The sequence below is a fragment of the Lipotes vexillifer genome, unplaced genomic scaffold, assembly GCF_000442215.2.
Source record: "Lipotes vexillifer unplaced genomic scaffold, Lipotes_vexillifer_v1.1 scaffold612, whole genome shotgun sequence".
Lineage (NCBI taxonomy): Eukaryota > Metazoa > Chordata > Mammalia > Artiodactyla > Lipotidae > Lipotes > Lipotes vexillifer.
The window spans coordinates 816,933-834,184 of record NW_006784340.1 but is presented as its reverse complement, the minus strand read 5'-3'; the positions used below and the strand labels follow the sequence as shown (position 1 = coordinate 834,184).

The following is a 17,252-nucleotide window of genomic DNA, read 5'->3' as shown; positions in this document are numbered from 1 at the left end:
GGCATTCTATGCTGCACATGCCTCCCCTAGACCATCAGTCCCCCAACACTGCTGTAGCAGAAACTAGATGAGACGCCCCCCAGGTTGTTAGCCCTTGTTCAGCCCTTATTCTTTCTGCTTTTTCCCCCTCTCTTTCTTGTTTAATTGCACTCTGAAAATGACTGCCTTCCAGTTAAAGTTGTACTGTGCACCTGGTGTTTACTTCTCCAAGACAATAGTCCCTAACACTCCTTTCCTTTGTGAGCATTCTTCATTCTAGAAAGAAGGTCATGGAACAATAACCTCAAGGACCACCAGAACCACCTGACGAGCCAGCTCTGATGATCTCAGTGTCTGCACGAGGAAAGAAAAATGCAAAACTTCATCAGCCCCGATCCTTATCTACAGCCCTATTTTCCACCCTGAAACTATAAGACCCCTTCCTATTTCCCAGGAAGAGGGGCACAGTCTTGAGGGTGTTAGCCTGCTATGGCCTCCTTTGCCTGGCAAAGCAATAAAGACACTCTTTTCTACTTCTCCAAACTCTGTCTCAGCGTCTCTATTTGGCACTGGTGAACAGAAGCCAGGTTTCGGCAACAATGCTAATTCTCTCACCAAACTTCCCTTTTCTCTGAAACTCTCCCCTCTCATTTTTCCTCTGAAGTTAACAGAAATGGTCCCTTTAATATCAAGCCTCCTGAGAATCCAGAGGCTAAACTTTTAATTTCTTATATTCCCTTGACTGAAGCTGAAAGCCATAGTCAAGGATTTTCCCAAAGTAACTAAAGATCTATACAGATTTGCTGAGGGATTTAAATATAGTCATTCAGACTTATCAACCTGGTTTCTCTGACTTATATCACCTAGTTCATGTGCTTGTTGGTAAAGGCCAGGCCCAGTATTGGATGAAAATTGCTAATTGGGAAAGTCCTGAAAGGTCTCTAGAATTACAACTGGGAGCCTAGCCCCCTAACTTATTATATGATCATGCTCAGGCAATTGCTAGGTGACTTCAATAAGCAATTTCTAGGGCTTTTCCAAAGCCTGTTGATTGGAACAAAATTCAGGCTTGAACACAAAAATCTAATGAACCTGTTCATGACTATTACAATAAACTTCAGACTGTTTCTAAAGAAAATTCTGGTCTTCCTTCAGATGATGATTCTACCCTAGTAGTAGCTTTTAAATCTATGTTTATTAATGGGCTGAACAGGGACTTTTCCCTTTTAGTAAAAAGGACCAGGATGGAATGGGAAACTATGTCCACTCCAGATTTAGTTAATGGCAAACCAGCTCTCTTCTACTCAAATGGGTCACCTCCAAGGAAGGTCGCCAAAATTCTTACTCTTCCACTCTAGCAACTGAAGGCTCCTAAAGGAAACCAAAACCCTTCTAGTTTTTGCTACTATCACAAAGAGCCAGGACATTGGAAAAATGATTGTTACAAATCTACACTTTAGGTGCCTTCAGCCCTCTAACCAGTCTTTCCATCATCTTCCCAATTCTCAGTGATGGGGCTCTGAGGAACTACAGGGCCTCTTCCCAATCCTCCTCCTTAATTGACTTGGAGAAACATTTTTCCAGATTGGGGAAACATTTTTCCAGATTCTGGAAACATTTTTCCAGATTGGGGATGAATCTCTCAGGCTGACACTAGAGCCACACTCTTGGTGCTCAACCCCACTACTATGAAGCAGCCCCTGCCTTGGAGTACTAAAATAGTTCAAATAGTGGGATCTCTAATTGAAGCAGGAAAGACAGGGCTGGGCCCAAGGACAGCCTCCTCATGTATAGGCATTAGGCAGTCCTGCACATTTGTCTCCTGAAGCCACCATACAAGAGCTGTTTTCCCTTAAACCATCCCTTACTAGTCAAGCACCACACGTGGAAGGTTGTACAGGGTAATCAGCAACATGTGCATTTTGATTACACGTGCTTCACGGTTTTCATAGTTAAAGTTTCTTGCTCAGATACTACAAAGTTGTTTTAGATGCCATTCCTCCATGCCTCATTAAGTGCAAAATAAGGAGGTGGCTTTGCCTTCTGCCTAATGCCTAGCATGAGGAGGCTGTCCTTGGGCCTGGCCCTGTCTTTCCTAACTCATAATGAACCTCAAGATGTTCCTGTCTCTGAACCTATTCCCGTTTGTTTAGGCCCTTTGAAAGATACACACCCTTTTCTCCTTAGTTTCTCCACTCCTACACATCTATTAGGCCTAGAATTATTAGAGAAGTAACATGCTGGAATTTCTTTCTCCTAAAAGGGGGAAATAGTTCTATAAATTGACAGTAGTCATCAAAGTAACTCTCCAGGCGAATTAAATGACCCCTCTACATCTTTTATTTGTTCCATCTCTGATGGTAATAGAGCAGATTCTGGAAATACTGATCATTTGTCTCTACTAAATCAGCTACCACCTTCCTTATAGGCAAAATCTCAAACTGATGTTGGCAAAATTCTCAGTGCACCTCCCATCAACATTCAAACAGATCCCTCGAACTAGGGCACCTACCAGGCACCGGTGGGGGACCACGGACACCTAAGGGGATGGGAGGAACCCCCAGTGACCGGGTAAGACGTGGGGCATGGGGGGAGTGAAGGGGGAGGGGAAGTGGAGGCAGGATGAGACTGGCACCCCTGAGGGGTGGCTGGGGGAGGGGAAGGGATCCCACGCCCAAACGGGGAAATTGGGGAACCATTGGAGGGCAGAGGATCAAAAGGGAGTGTGGTCAGATTTCCCCTGCCCACTTGGAACCCCAGGAACCTGTTGAGGTCCTGGGCTTGATCCTCTGTTCACCGAGGTCCCCTCCAGCCCTGCAGATCCTGAGGGAGTAGGAGGGCAGGAAGGGGGAGCAAAAGTTAAGGTTGGACCTCCAGGACCCGCAGTCCTGAGGGGTGGCTGGGGGAAGGTAGGAGTTCCTACACCCAGTGGGACCCACCCACGGTTAGGGATCCAGCTGTGATGGGGGAGACCCTGGGGGAGACAGTGGGGGAGGGGTGTGAAGGAACAGAAGGGAATAGGGCCAGTGCTTTCCCTCACCACTTAGGCACTGGGGAGCCTCTTGGGCTCCCCGGCCTAATCCTCTGCCCTTGGAGCCTCCCTCCTAGGGTGCAGAGCCCAAGCGCCGCTCCTGCACCCCTACTCAGGGCCCTACCGCTACACTCGGAGACCCCCTCCAATGAGCTGAGCCTAAACCCAATCCACATAGCCTCACTCAGGGCCCCACCTCCAAACTCCAGAACCCCACACTCCAGAGGCCCACCTTTCGACTTGCTGCCTCTCCCCTTCTGCAAAGGTCTTAAGTAGAGGGCCTGCCCCATGCTTGAACGTTGCCCCAGCCCACCCAAACCCACGCCCCTGCCTAAGTTCCACCCCCTGCCTAAATTCTGCCCCCATAGTCAGGGCTTTTTTTTTTCTTTTCTTTTCTTTTTTCCTCCTTTAGATTGGGGTTCTGTTTTGCCTTCTTGATTCACTGTTGTTGATTCTTTTATATTTTTATTTTTCCTAATAAATCTTTTTTCTAATTTTACTTTATTCTTTATATTTTGTTAGCGATCTCTCCTTTTGGATTGTTCCCCCCCCCACTTTATTTTTCCTTTTTTCTGTTTGGTTTTATCTTAATATGTTGCATTTGTTTCAATTAGAGTTTTATTTTTCCTAATATATTTTTTATCTTTCTAATTTTATTTTGTTTTTTATACTTTGATATTGTATTGCTCCTTTTCTTCTTTCTTTCTTCCTCTTTTTTTTCCACTGTGCCACAAAGCTTGCGGGATATTGGTTCCCAGGCCAGAGGTTGGGCCTGAGCTCCTGTGGTGGGAGCTCCAAGTCCAAAGCACTGGAGAAAGAGAGAACCTCAGACCTCAGGGAATATCAATCAGAGTGAGGCCTCCTGGAGGTCCTCATCTCAGCACCAAGACCCAGCTCTATCAAACTGTCTGCAAACTCCACTGCTGGACATCTCAGGCCAAACAACCACTAAGACAGGAATACAGCACCACCCATCCAAAAAAAAAAGGAAATGAAAAAAAAATTTGTTACAGATGAAGGAGTAAGGTAAAAACCTTCAAGACTAAATAAATCAATACAAAAGAGGCAATCTACCTGAAAAAGAACTCAGAGTAATGATAGTAAAGATTATCCAAAATCTCGGAAACAGAATGGAGAAAACAGAGGAAACATTTAACAAGGATCTAGAAGAACTAAAGAGCAAACAAACAGTGACGAACAACACAATTACTGAAATGAAAAATACTCTAGAAGGAATCAATAACAGAATAACTGAGGCAGAAGAACGGATAAGTGAGCTGGAAGATAAAATGGGGGAAATAACTTCCAGGGAGCAGAATAAACAAAAAAGAATGAAAAGAATTGAGGACAGTCTCAGAGACTTCAGGGACAACATTAAATGCACCAACATTTGAATTGTAGGGGTCCAGGAAGAAGAAAAGAAAAAGAAAGGATCTGAGAAAATATTTGAAGAGATTATAGTCGAAAACTTCCTTAACATGGGAAAGGAAATGGTCAATCAGGTCCAGGAAGTACACAGAGTACCATACAGCTATCAAAAATTAAATACAAAGAAAGAATATTAAAAGCAGCAAGGAAAAAGCTACAAATAACATACAAGGGAATCCCCATAATGTTAACAGCTGATTTTTCAGCAGAAACTCTGCAAGCCAGAAGGGAATGGCAGGATATATTTAAAGTGATGAAAGGGAAAAACCTACAACCAAGATTACTCTTCCCAGCGAGGATCTCATTCAGATTTGATGGAGAAATTAAAACCTTTATAGATAAGCAAAAGTTAAGAGAATTCAGCACCACCAGACCAGTTTCACAACAAATGCTAAAGGACTTTCTCTAGGCAGGAAACACAAGAGAAGGAAGACCTGCAATAACAAACCCAAAGCAATTAAGAAAATGGTAATAGGAACATATTGATAACTACCTTAAATGTACATGGATTAAATGCTCCGATCAAAACACACAGGCTCACTGAATGGGTACAAAAACAAGACCCGTATATAAGCTGTCTACAAGAGACCCACTTCAGACCTAGGGACACATACAGACTGAAAGTGAGGGGATGGAAAAAGATATTCCATGCAAATGGAAATCAAAAGAAAGCTGGAGTAGCAATTCTCATATCAGACAAAATAGACCTTAAAATAAAGACTCTTAAAAGAGACAAAGAAGGACACCACATAATGATCAAGGGATCAATCCAAGAAGAAGATATAACAATTGCAAATATTTATGCACCCAACATAAAAGCACCTCAATACATAAGGCAAATGCTAACAGCCATAAGAGGGGAAACTGACAGTAACACAATCATAGCAGGGGACTTAAACACCCCACTTTCACCAATGGACAGATCAACCAAAAGGAAAATAAATAAAGACACTCAAGCTTTAAATGACACACTAAACAACATGGACTTAATTGATATTTATAGGACCTTCCATCTAAAAACAACAGAATAAACTTCCTTCTCAAGTGCTCATGGAAGATTCTCCAGGACAGATCATATCTTGGGTCACAAATCAGGTCCTGGAAAATTTAAGAAAATTGAAATCACATTAATTATCTTTTCTGACCACAATCCTATGAGGCTAGATATCAATTATAGGAAAAAGACTGTAAAATATACAAACACATGGAGGCTAAACAATACACTACTAAATAACCATGAAATCACTGAAGAAATCAAAGAGGAAATAAAAAAATACCCAGAAACAAATGACAATGAAAACATGATGACCCAAAACCTTTGGGATGCATGAAAAGCAGTTCTAAGAGGGAAGCTTATAGCAATATGATCTTACCTTAAGAGGGAAGTTTATGGCAATATGATTTTACCTCAAGAAACAAGAAAAATCTCAAATAAACAACCTAACCTTACACCTAAAGGAATTAGAGAAAGAAGAATCAAAAAAACTCCAAAGCTAGCAGAAGGAAAGAAATAAAGATCAGATCAGAAATAAATGAAAAGAAATGAAACAAACAATAGCAAAGATCAATTAAACTAAAACCTGGTTCTTTGAGAAGATAAATAAAACTGATAAACCATTAGCCAGACTCATCAAGAAAAAAAGGGAGAAGACTCAGATCAACAGAAGTAGAAATGAAAAAGGAGAAGTAACAACTGACACTGCAGAAATACAAAGGATCATGAGAGATTACTACAGCAACTATATGCCAATAAAATGGACAACCTGGAAGAAATGGACAAATTCTTAGAAAAGCATAACCTTCTGAGACTGAACCAGGAAGAAACAGAAAATATAAACAGACAAATCACAAGCACTGAAATTGAAACTCTGATTAAAAATCTTCCAACAAACAAAAGCCCAGGACCAGATGGCTTCACACATGAACTCTATCAGACATTTAGAGAAGAGCTAACACCTATCCTTCTCAAACTCTTCCAAACTATAGAAGAGGGAGGAAAACTCCCAAACTTATTCTACGAGGCCACCATCACCCTGATACCAAAATTAGACAAAGATGTCACAAAGAAAGAAAACTACAGGCCAATATCACTGATGAACATAGATGCAAAAATCCTCAACAAAATACTATCAAACAGAATCCAAGAGCACATTAAAAGGATCATACATAATGATCAAGTGGGGTTTATCCCAGGCATGCAACGATTCTTCAATATACGCAAAGCAATGTGATACACCATATTAACAAACTGAAGGATAAAAACCATATGATAAACTCAATAGATGCAGAAAAAGCTTTGACAAAATTCAACACCTATTTATGATAAAAATTCTCCAGAAAGTAGGCATTGAGGGAATCTACCTCAACATAATAAAGCCCATATATGAGAAACCGACAGCCAACATCGTTCTTAATGATGAAAAACTGAAACCATTTCCTCTAAGATCAGGAAAAAGACAAGGTTGTCCACTCCCACCACTATTATTCAACATAGTTTTGGAAGTTTTGGCCACAGCAATTAGAGAAGAAAAAGAAATAAAAGGAGTCCAAATCAGAAAAGAAGAAGTAAAACTGTCCTTGTTTGTAGATGACATGATACTATACATAAAGAATCCTAAAGATGCTACCAGAAAACTACTAGAGTTAATCAATGAATTTGGTAAAGCAGCAGGATACAAAATTAATGTACAGAAATCTCTTGCATTCCTATACACTAACAATGAAAAATTTGAAGGAGAAATTAAGGAAACACTTCCATTTACCACTGCAGCAAAAAGAATAAAATACATAGGAATAAATCTACCTAAGGAGACAAAAGACCCGTATGCAGAAAACTATAAGACACTGATGAAAGAAATTAAAGGTGATACAAAAACATGGCGAGATATACTATGTTCTTGGATTAGAAGAATCAACATTGTGAAAATGACTATACTACCCAAAGCAATCTACAGATTCAATGCAATCCCTATCAAACTACCAATGGCATTTTTCAGAGTTAGAACAAAAAATTTCACAATTTGTATGGAAACACAAAAGACCCCGAATAGCCAAAACAATCTTGAGAAAGAAAAACAGAGCTGGAGGAATCAGGCTACCTGACTTCAGACTATACTACAAAGCTACAGTAATCAAGACAGTATGGTAGTGGCACAAAAATAGAATATAGATCAATGGAACAGGATAGAAAGCCCAGAGATAAACCCCAGCACATATTGTCACCTTATTTTTGATAAAGGAGGCAAGAGTATACAATGGAGAAAAGACAGCCTCTTCAATAAGTGGTGCTGGGAAAACTGGACAGCTACATGTAAAAGAATGAAATTAGAACACTTCCTAACACCATGCACAAAAATAAACTCAAAATGGATTAAAGACCTAAATGTAAGGACAGACACTATACAACTCTTAGAGGAAAACATAGGCAGAACACTGTATGACATAAATCACAGCAAGATCCTTTTTGACCTACCTCCTAAAGAAATGGAAATAAAACCAAAAATAAACAAATGGGACCTAATGAAACTTAAAAGCTTTTGCACAGCAAAGGAAACAATAAACAAGACAAAAAGACAACCTTCAGAATGGGAGAAAATATTTGCAAATGAAGCAACTGACAAAGGACTGATATCCAAAATTTACAAGCTGCTCATGCAGCCCAATATCACAAAAACAAAAACCCAATCCAAAAATGGGCAGAAGACCTAAATAGACAGTTCTCCAAAAAGATATACAGATTGCCAACAAACAAATGAAAAGATGCTCAACATCACTCATCATTAGAGAAATGCAAATCAAAACTACAATGAGGTATCACCTCACACCAGTCAGAATGGCCATCATCAAAAAATCTACAAACAATAAATGCTGGAGAGGTTGTGGAGAAAAGGGAACCCTCTTGCACTGTTGGTTGGAACGTTATTTGGTACAGCCACTATGGAGAACAGTATGTAGATTCCTTAAAAAAGTGAAAATGGATCTACCATATGACCCAGCAATCCCACTACTGGGCATATACACTGAGCAAACCATAATTCAAAAAGAGCCATGTACCACAATGTTCATTCAGCACTATTTACAATAGCCAGGACATGGAAGCAACCTAAGTGTGTCCATCAATAGATGAATGGATAAAGAAGATGTGGCATATATGTACAATGGAATATTAGCCATAAAAAGAAATGAAATTGAGTTATTTGTAGTGAGGTGGATGGACCTAGAGTCTGTCATACATAGTGAAATAAGTCAGAAAGGGAAAAACAAATACCGTATGCTAACACATATATATGGAATCTAAAAAAAAAAAAAAAGTCGTTCTGATAAACTTAGGTGCAGGACAGGAATAAAGATGCAGACATAGAGAATGGAATTGAGGACACGGGGAGTGGGAAGGGTAAGCTTGGACGAGGTGAGAGAGTGGCATGGACATATATACACAACCAAATGTAAAATAGCTAGCTAGTGGGACGCAGCTGCATGGCACAGGGAGATCAGCTCGGTGCTTTGCGACCACCTAGATGGGTGGGATAAGGAGGGTGGGAGGGAGACGCAAGAGGGAGGGGATATGCGGATATATGTATGCATACAGCAGATTCAGTTTGTTATACAGCAGAAACTAACACGACACTGTAAGGCAATTATACTCCAATAAAGATGTTTAAAAAACAACAACAGGGGCTTCCCTGGTGGCGCAGTTGTTGAGAGTCTGCCTGCCGATGCAGGGGACGCGGGTTTGTGCCCCGGTCCAGGAAGATCCCACATGCCGCGGAGCGGCGGGGCCCGTGAACCATGGCTGCAGAGCCTGCGCGTCCGGAGCCTGTGCTCCGCAGCGGGAGGGACCGCAACGGTGAGAGGCCCGCGTACCGCAAAACAAACAAACAAACAAACAAAAAACAACAACAACCAGATCCCTCAAAACTTCTTCCAATAATTAATCAATATCCTATAAGTAAAGAAGCACTTCAAGGCATAAAACCCGTAATAGAAAATTACAAGGCTCAAAGCCTCATTATCCGTTGTCTCTATAACATAGCTATTTTACTGATAAGAAAACTTAAGGGCTGAGGGTGGAGGTTTGTCCAGGACCTCTGAAATAGGGTGGGACCTGGGTCCTGGGACCCTTTGCTGCAGTGCTTACAACTGGGCAAAGGTCTCCTAGTCTCCTTGAGCAACAAAATACAAAGAAACTCTAAGGGACTAAAAATAACTGCTTACATGTGCAGTTGGTACAAATTATGAACAACAAGATACAAAGACCAAAAACCCAACTGCCACTTCTGAGGTGTCAGGATCAAAAGCAGGTCCTCTGCCTGATCCCTGCACATAGCACCACCAAGTGGGGGGCAGACCACCTAAGCCACCCCTCCAGTCCGACCCATGTATCTCCCGCTATGCTTACCCCATTTAAGGGACCAGCTCGCCCCTCTGCCCCCACCCCCGGCTTAGGGAGTGAGCAAGGGACCCTGTTACTTGTTTTTGCTCCCTCCTGCTGCAGCATGAGTCCCAATAAAGCTTACCTGAACTTCTCATCTGGCCTTTTATCAATTTCTATGGATTAAGGAGGCCAAGAACCCTGGTCAGTAACACCTCTGAGCAATACACAACATTGTTATCTCTGGGTACCCTGTTGTTCCTAATCCTGGTACATTACTAACATCCATTCCAACTGGAAGTCAGTTCTTTACTGAAATTGATTTATGCAGCACATTCTTTAGTATTCTAGATGATGAAGCTGGCCAATACCCTTTTTTTTTTTTTAAAGCCAGCCACTTTTATTATCATTCTTGTATTTTTATAGGACAAAAAAAAAACCAGAGGAATGTAGGTTTGTCCTGGTTGCTCTATTTACACCCGGGGCAGGCTCTCCGCGACATCAGGCACAGCAGCTGTACTTGTCCGAGGCCCCTTTGCACATGCAGCCCTGGGCACACTTGGTGCAGCCCGGAGGGCAGCAGGAGCAGCAGCTCTTCTTTCAGGTGCATTTGCACTCTTTGCATTTGCAGGAGCCGGCACACGTGCAGGATCCACCCGTGGTGCAGAAGCAGTTGGGATCCATGGCGAGAGGAAGCGGAGGCTGGGGTCTGGAGACTGAGGCACAAAGTATGGCAAGGACGTCGAGGGGGTGTGGCCAATACCCTTTTGCCTTCACTTGGGAAGAAAATATTTCACCTGGGCATTAGTACCTCAGGATTTTGCTGAGTCCTTCTTATTTCTCACAAATCCTGAAGGCTGATCTGAGTGATGTAAAATTCCCTAGAGTTTCTACTTTGTTGCAGTATGTAGATGACTTGCTTCTTTGCTTTCCTTCTCAAGCCTCCTCACAGGAAGACAGCATTCACTTGTTACAGCTTTTAGCCTTAAGGGGACATAAGGTCACCAAAAACAACATTGCAGTTTTCCCAAACCCAGGTTCCACTTTTAGGGCAGCTTAGAACAGGGGCTACACCCAGATCCAGATAGACTTCATGCTGTCCTAAGTTTCCCCAAACCCAAAACTAAGCACCAACTTTGAGGTTTTCTCAGGCTAGTTGGTGATCGCCAAAACTGGATTCCAAATTTCTCTCTTATGGCCAAACCTCTCAACAATAACAACCCGAACTCAGTTTTATGGGAAGAACCGGATGACATAGCTTTCAAGGCCTTAAAAGAGAGTTTGATGAACCCACATGTTCTTGGGCATCCCAATTATCAGATTCCCCTTTTCCTTTTGTACATGAAAAGGAAGGTAATGCCCTTGCGGTACTGACCCAAAAACACAGGGACCACCATCAACCCATAGTATATTATAGTCAGCAACTGGACCCTGTGGCACAGGGATACCCGCCTTGCTTTAGAGCCATTACAGCTACTGCTCTTTTGGTGAAGGCTACTGAGAAAATTATAGTATACCCTTTAACCATTTTTGTACCTCATGCAGCAGAATCCCTTCGGAATTCTCATCATGCCCAACACTTCTCATCAAGCCACCTCACCTTCTATGAAGTATTTTTGTTACCTGTCCCTCACATAATTCTTTTACATTGTAATAACTTTAACCTGGCTACTTTTCATCCCTCCATCACTGATTAATTCCCTTATGACTGTTTAATGCTGATGGACCACCTCCTGACTCCTTGAAATGACCTACAGAAAATCCTTGGGTAAAGATGACTTTTCATGGTTCACTGGTGGTTCTTATTTAAAAGGTGACAATGGCAAATACTCTGCTGAGGATGCTATTACAACTTATTTTAATGTTGTTGAGTCAGCATCTTTACCTATGGCTACTTCAACCCAACAGGATGAATTGTACTCTTACATGGGCTTGTACTTTAGCCTAGGACAAAACTGCCAATATGTATACTGATATGCTTTCAGAGTAGCTCATGATTTTGAAATAATGTGGAAGAAATGTGTCTTCCTTACTTCCAGAGGAAATGAAATTTAAACTGGCCCCTATGTTCAGGAATTATTAAATGTAATACTCTTACCTGCCACTTAGATTCCAGGGCATTCTAAACTTGACTCTCTGGAAGCCAGGGAAAATAACCTTGCTGACATTTCTGCAAGGAATTCTGCCCTTAAAGGGACCAACAGTAGACAAACCTCTGTCACGGTCCAAAGGGATATTTCCTCAAATGATAGTTTAGAAAAACTGGCTAGAGAAGCCCAACAACTGGCCTCAGGAAAGGAAAAACAACAATTGGAAATTTTTGGAAATTCAACAATTTTTGGTCTGATAAAAGAGAAAGCTCTGGTTTGAACCAAATAACAACCCAGTCCCACCTAAGACTCTAAAATTCTCACTCCTCACTACTGTGCATGCATTCAACCACTGGCCTACTGACAAAATGACAGCCTTCATGAATCAATACTGGTGGGGAAACATAAATGAGGCTGCAAAAGGTGCCTGCCTCACTTGTCCCACCTAAAATACAACCCAGAGAAACTGTTCATACTGCTCCCGGACATTTTAAATTGCCTAATGGACCATTCAAGTTCTGGCAAATGGATTTCATACAACTTCCTCTGTTTCATGGATGTAAATATGTTTTAGTGTTGGTCTGTATGTTTTCACACTGAACTGAAAACTTCCCTTGCAGACAGGCTACCGCCTCCTCTGTGGCTAAAGTCCTTTTGGAAAATATTATCCCTACCTGGGGAACTTCTTTCAAACTTCATAGGGATCAAGAAACCCATTTTACTGGCCAGGTGCTTCAGCACATCTGTACTCTTTGGCTTGTCTTATAGCACTTTCACTGTGATTACCATCCTCAATCTTCTGGTTTAGTTGAATGCAATAATGGCATTATAGGACTCAACTGGCAAAATTTTTAGAGGCCCTCCAAACACCTTGGCCAACAGCATTCATGTTGGTTGTTCTAAATCTCAGATCCACCCTTTCGGAACTCAAACTCTCACCCTTTGAGGTGGTCACAGGACACCCAATGCACTAGGCTCCTGCTTCTTTTGACCCACAACTGATAAAAGGAGAGGTGCTCCAACATTGCAAAGCCCTAATTGCTTCTATTAAAAATAACCAAAACCACAAAACAAAAAAAAACATGTTGGGCTTCCCTGGTGGTGCAGTGGTTGAGGGTCCGCCTGCCGATGCAGGGGACATGGGTTCATGCCCTGGTCCAGGAAGGTCCCACATGCTACGGAGCGGCTGGCCCCGTGAGCCATGGCCGCTGAGCCTGCGCGTCCGGATCCTGTGCTCCACAACGGGAGAGGCCACAACAGTGAGAGGCCCGCATACCACAAAAAAAAAACAAACCATGGTTTGGGTAGAGCAATCTTTTCTCAGTGTGCTCTCAAGAGACAGAGACCTTAAGCATCACACATTGCAACCTGGAGATTTTGTCTATTGAAATAGACACCTCCAGAATAAATGCTCTTCACTCTTGCTGAAAAGGCCCCATGAAGTACTGTTAACCAACCCTTGTGCCACAAAACTCCAAGGAAGACTCTCTTTGGATTCTCATGACCCACCCAAAGAAAGCACCAAACCCTGACTGAACCTGCACATCACCTGGTGAGGTCACCTGGTGACCTGAAAGTAAAGATTTCCCAGAATTGGAGCAGATGACATCTGAGGACACAGCTTTTGCAAGATAGCTGGACCAAGTCTGTTGGAAGTTTGTCGCCAAATGTTTGATGATAACATAACACCATCATGTGATCTCCAGTGTCCTTGGTCTTGATAACATATGGGCTTTAGATAAAAAGTGCCTGAGAGTTTTCCCTCCCACCCTTCCTTGTAACTTGAGTGTGACCTCAGTAGGTTTCCAGTCTGTGTACTTTCCTTCTGACGTGAGAAACCACACCCAGGAAAGGTCTTTCCTGAGACTTGGAGGGACAAAAAAGCTGCTGAAACTAGAAAACCTGACTCCTGATCAGTGATACTTTCAGAGAAAGGTCTTGAACAAAAGGAAAAAATATGAAAATTGATATATAGAAACCTCAATTAAATAGAGTTGAGAGACCAGAGTGGTGGCTCTTGTGCCCTGCAAAGATAGCTGAGCCCAACAAGAAGAAAGACTCTTCTTTCCCAGCAAGGGCTCAGTCCATGAAAAGCTATGGACTCTGTTTACTACAGCCCTCCTGACTTCCTCTTCCCCTCTGTAAAAGTGTTCTCCTTCCCCCAGTGTGCTGGGACTTGCATGTAGCTCCATGGTTGTAGACCCCAAAGCTGCAATTCTCTGCTGATCCAGAATAAACTCATCTTGGTTGGAGAAATATCTGGCAATCTATTTATTTCAGGTCAACAGAATACACTACTTTTGCAATAAAGAAACAATAGAAAGCCTGCCAGATTTGACAATATTTTTAGATAATTCTGTTTTAAATAGGAGATTATATATATTATATATATATTATATATATATAATTGGTAATCTAACTTTTCAATTAACAATATATTGTAGATAGACTCCTAGGTCAACAAACACATTACTATACTATCACTTACCAATATTTACCTAAACAACCCAACCAGAGTCACATTTCAACTGTACAATAACCACAATAACTGAAAACGAATTAAATAAAATACCAAATACACAGGGAATAAAAGGAAAATATTTAAAATAGGTTAAAATGTTTATATGTCCAAAAACAATGTAAAAATTCCTGAAAATTAGCAATAAATTTAAAAAATCAATGATGAAAAATAATTATTCATAGTAATTTCTTTATTTTGATTATATTATCACCACAACCAATTTACTTTTTTTTTTTTTCTTTTTTTTTTTTTCAATTTACTTTTGATCAAATTCTTTCCAAATTGCCTGAAGCCCAACTGTCTATGGAACTCCAGGATTTGTAGTGAGGGTGATCATGGGGAAGGAGAATGGGAAGAGAAGAAAGATTGGAAAATATTTGGGGGGCATTTAGAATTTTAATTTGCTCTATCAGTCCTGAAGTAAAAATATATATTTGAGTCAAAAATGCTACACTGAAATTGCACTTTAAAAAAGAAATTGGGATTCCTCCTTATCATATTAATTCATGCAACTTTCCTAAGACATGGACGGTTTGGAATGAGAAGATTCTTTTGTGGAATATCTATAAGTCTGATTTAAATTGTTAAAACTATGAATAAATAGGAAATAAATTTAGAAAAAAAGACTTAAAGAATGTTTCACTATGTGAAAAATTATTAAATGGTAAATAGTGACCAGCTGCTTTGCATGGCCACTAAAATCCAAAACAAATGTCAAGTCATATGAGAAGGACTTCATTTGACATAGGAACACTTTTGGTTTTTTGTCTTTCTTGGTAAAGAAATTTTTATAGGCACAAAATGAAAAGAATTTATAAATCACTTTTTCAAAAGATGTTTTCCCCTTAACCTGTCATGAAGGTGGTGAAAAATAAACCAAATAAGCATTTATTAGGTCTTGGCTTCAAGAAAGGAAAACAAATTAAATGGTCTTTTTCAGGTTCCTCTAATCCTAATGCTTTATGGATGCTATTAAGAGGCCTATAATGGAAACCAATTAAATATAAATACAGTGAGGAGTCTGGGCAATTAAACAAATGGATCATGGGAGGTGTGATGATCAAGGTGGCAGGTTAGGAGCATGCTGGGTTCACCTCCACTCATGAACACATCCAAACAACAACTCTTGTTGAAATCAACCTGGGGAAGAGCAGAACAGCTCTTCTACAACCAAGGCTGTAAAGAAAGATCCACACGGAGTCCGGTAGGAAGGGAGAAGCGATGTGGTTGGGACCTTCACCCTTAGCAGGGACACAGGAGAGGAGGGGACATCACAGGCTCAGGGATCCTCCCTGGGGAGTGAGGGATTCCAGCCCCACATTGGACAGCCCATCCCTGGGATATAACACTGGGAAGACAAGCCCCTTAGCTGGTTTGAAAACCAGTGGGGCTTACCGAAGGGCTGTAAGAAACTGGGCCTCTGCTCTTGAAGAGCACACAGACTTGCTTGCTCCCAGTCAAAGTGTGGAGGCAGCACATTGAAAACTGCCAGGGGCTCTGACCAGCTAGCCAGGACTGCTGCATCACACACCCCCACCCACCCCTCACCTGGCTCCTGCTCTAGCCCCTCTTGCTCCAGCACTGCTCCCCACTAAGGCAGAGGGTGCCACTAACTATGAGAGTGTGCACACTTGGAGGGAACAGAGCTGGCTTGGATCCAAGCGCTGCCTCTGACCAGGGTGTAGGCAGCCATTGCCAGCACATGTGTCCCTGTGCACTCTTGGGAGGGAGCAAACTCAGCTCAGTAGTGTGATACCAACCCCTCCAGCCACAACCCAGCCTCTAGCCAAGTAAGCACATCAGGGATAAAGTGAAATCAGAAAAGAAGTACAGCCTTAGGCCCTCAGGCCCTGAATCTCTACCCCAAACCAAGGCTGAGACTGCCATCACACCTGGAAGAAACCCAACTTCCTCAGGGCTTCTGTTCCAGCCCCTGTGGCTCTGAACCCACCCTTGACAGGGTGGTGATGGCCACTGAGCAGAGGAGAAGCCCCAGCTTGCACCTGGCTCTGGCTCTAGCCCCTCCAACTCCGCCCCTACCTCCCACCAAGGTGGTAGCTGCCAGCGCACACTGGGAGAAGACGTGGCCTATGCTAATGTCAGACCCAGCTCTCCCACCAAAGCCACTGGGCACACACAGACTTCATAGAGACAGTTCCACACAAGGACACACTTTCAAGATCAGAGAAGGTAACTGTTTCACCTAATTTTACAGAGACAGAGGAAGTCAAACAAAATAAGACAGAGAAAAATACATTTCAAAAGAAATAACAAGAAAAAACCCTGAAAAGAAAATCTTAATGAAACAGAGGTAAATAATTTACCTGATAAAGAGTTCAACAGAGAAAAATACATTTCAAAAGAAATAACAAGAAAAAACCCTGAAAAGAAAATCTTAATGAAACAGAGGTAAATAATTTACCTGATAAAGAGTTCAAAGCAGGGGGGCGGTGGAAAGATGGCGGAGGAGTAAGACGCGGAGATCACCTTCCTCCCCACAAATACACCAGAAATACATCTACATGTGGAACAACTCCTACAGAACACCTACTGAATGCTGGCAGAAGACCTCAGACCTCCCAAAAGGCAAGAAACTCCCCACGTACCTGGGTAGGGCAAAAGAAAAAATTAATTAAAAACAGAGACAATAGAATAGGGACGGCACCTGCACCAGTGGGAGGGAGCTGTGAAGGAGGAAAGGTCTCCACACACTAGGAAGCCCCTTCGCGGGCAGAGATTGCGGGAGGCGGAGTCCTTGCTCCACGAAATGGACTCAACACCCCATATTCAACGCATAGGAATAGACCTGACTGGTAGGAATCTTAAAACCTA

General features: G+C 42.0%; 1 protein-coding gene and 1 pseudogene across 1 annotated transcript in view; both read right to left on the bottom strand.

The window, feature by feature from the left end:
* The window catches only part of NEK10 (NIMA related kinase 10), a 299,100-nt gene that overhangs the window by 165,209 nt on the left and 116,639 nt on the right, over positions 1–17,252 (bottom strand). The window lies entirely within an intron of this gene.
* LOC103089171 (metallothionein pseudogene) lies at positions 10,311–10,493 on the bottom strand (annotated as a pseudogene).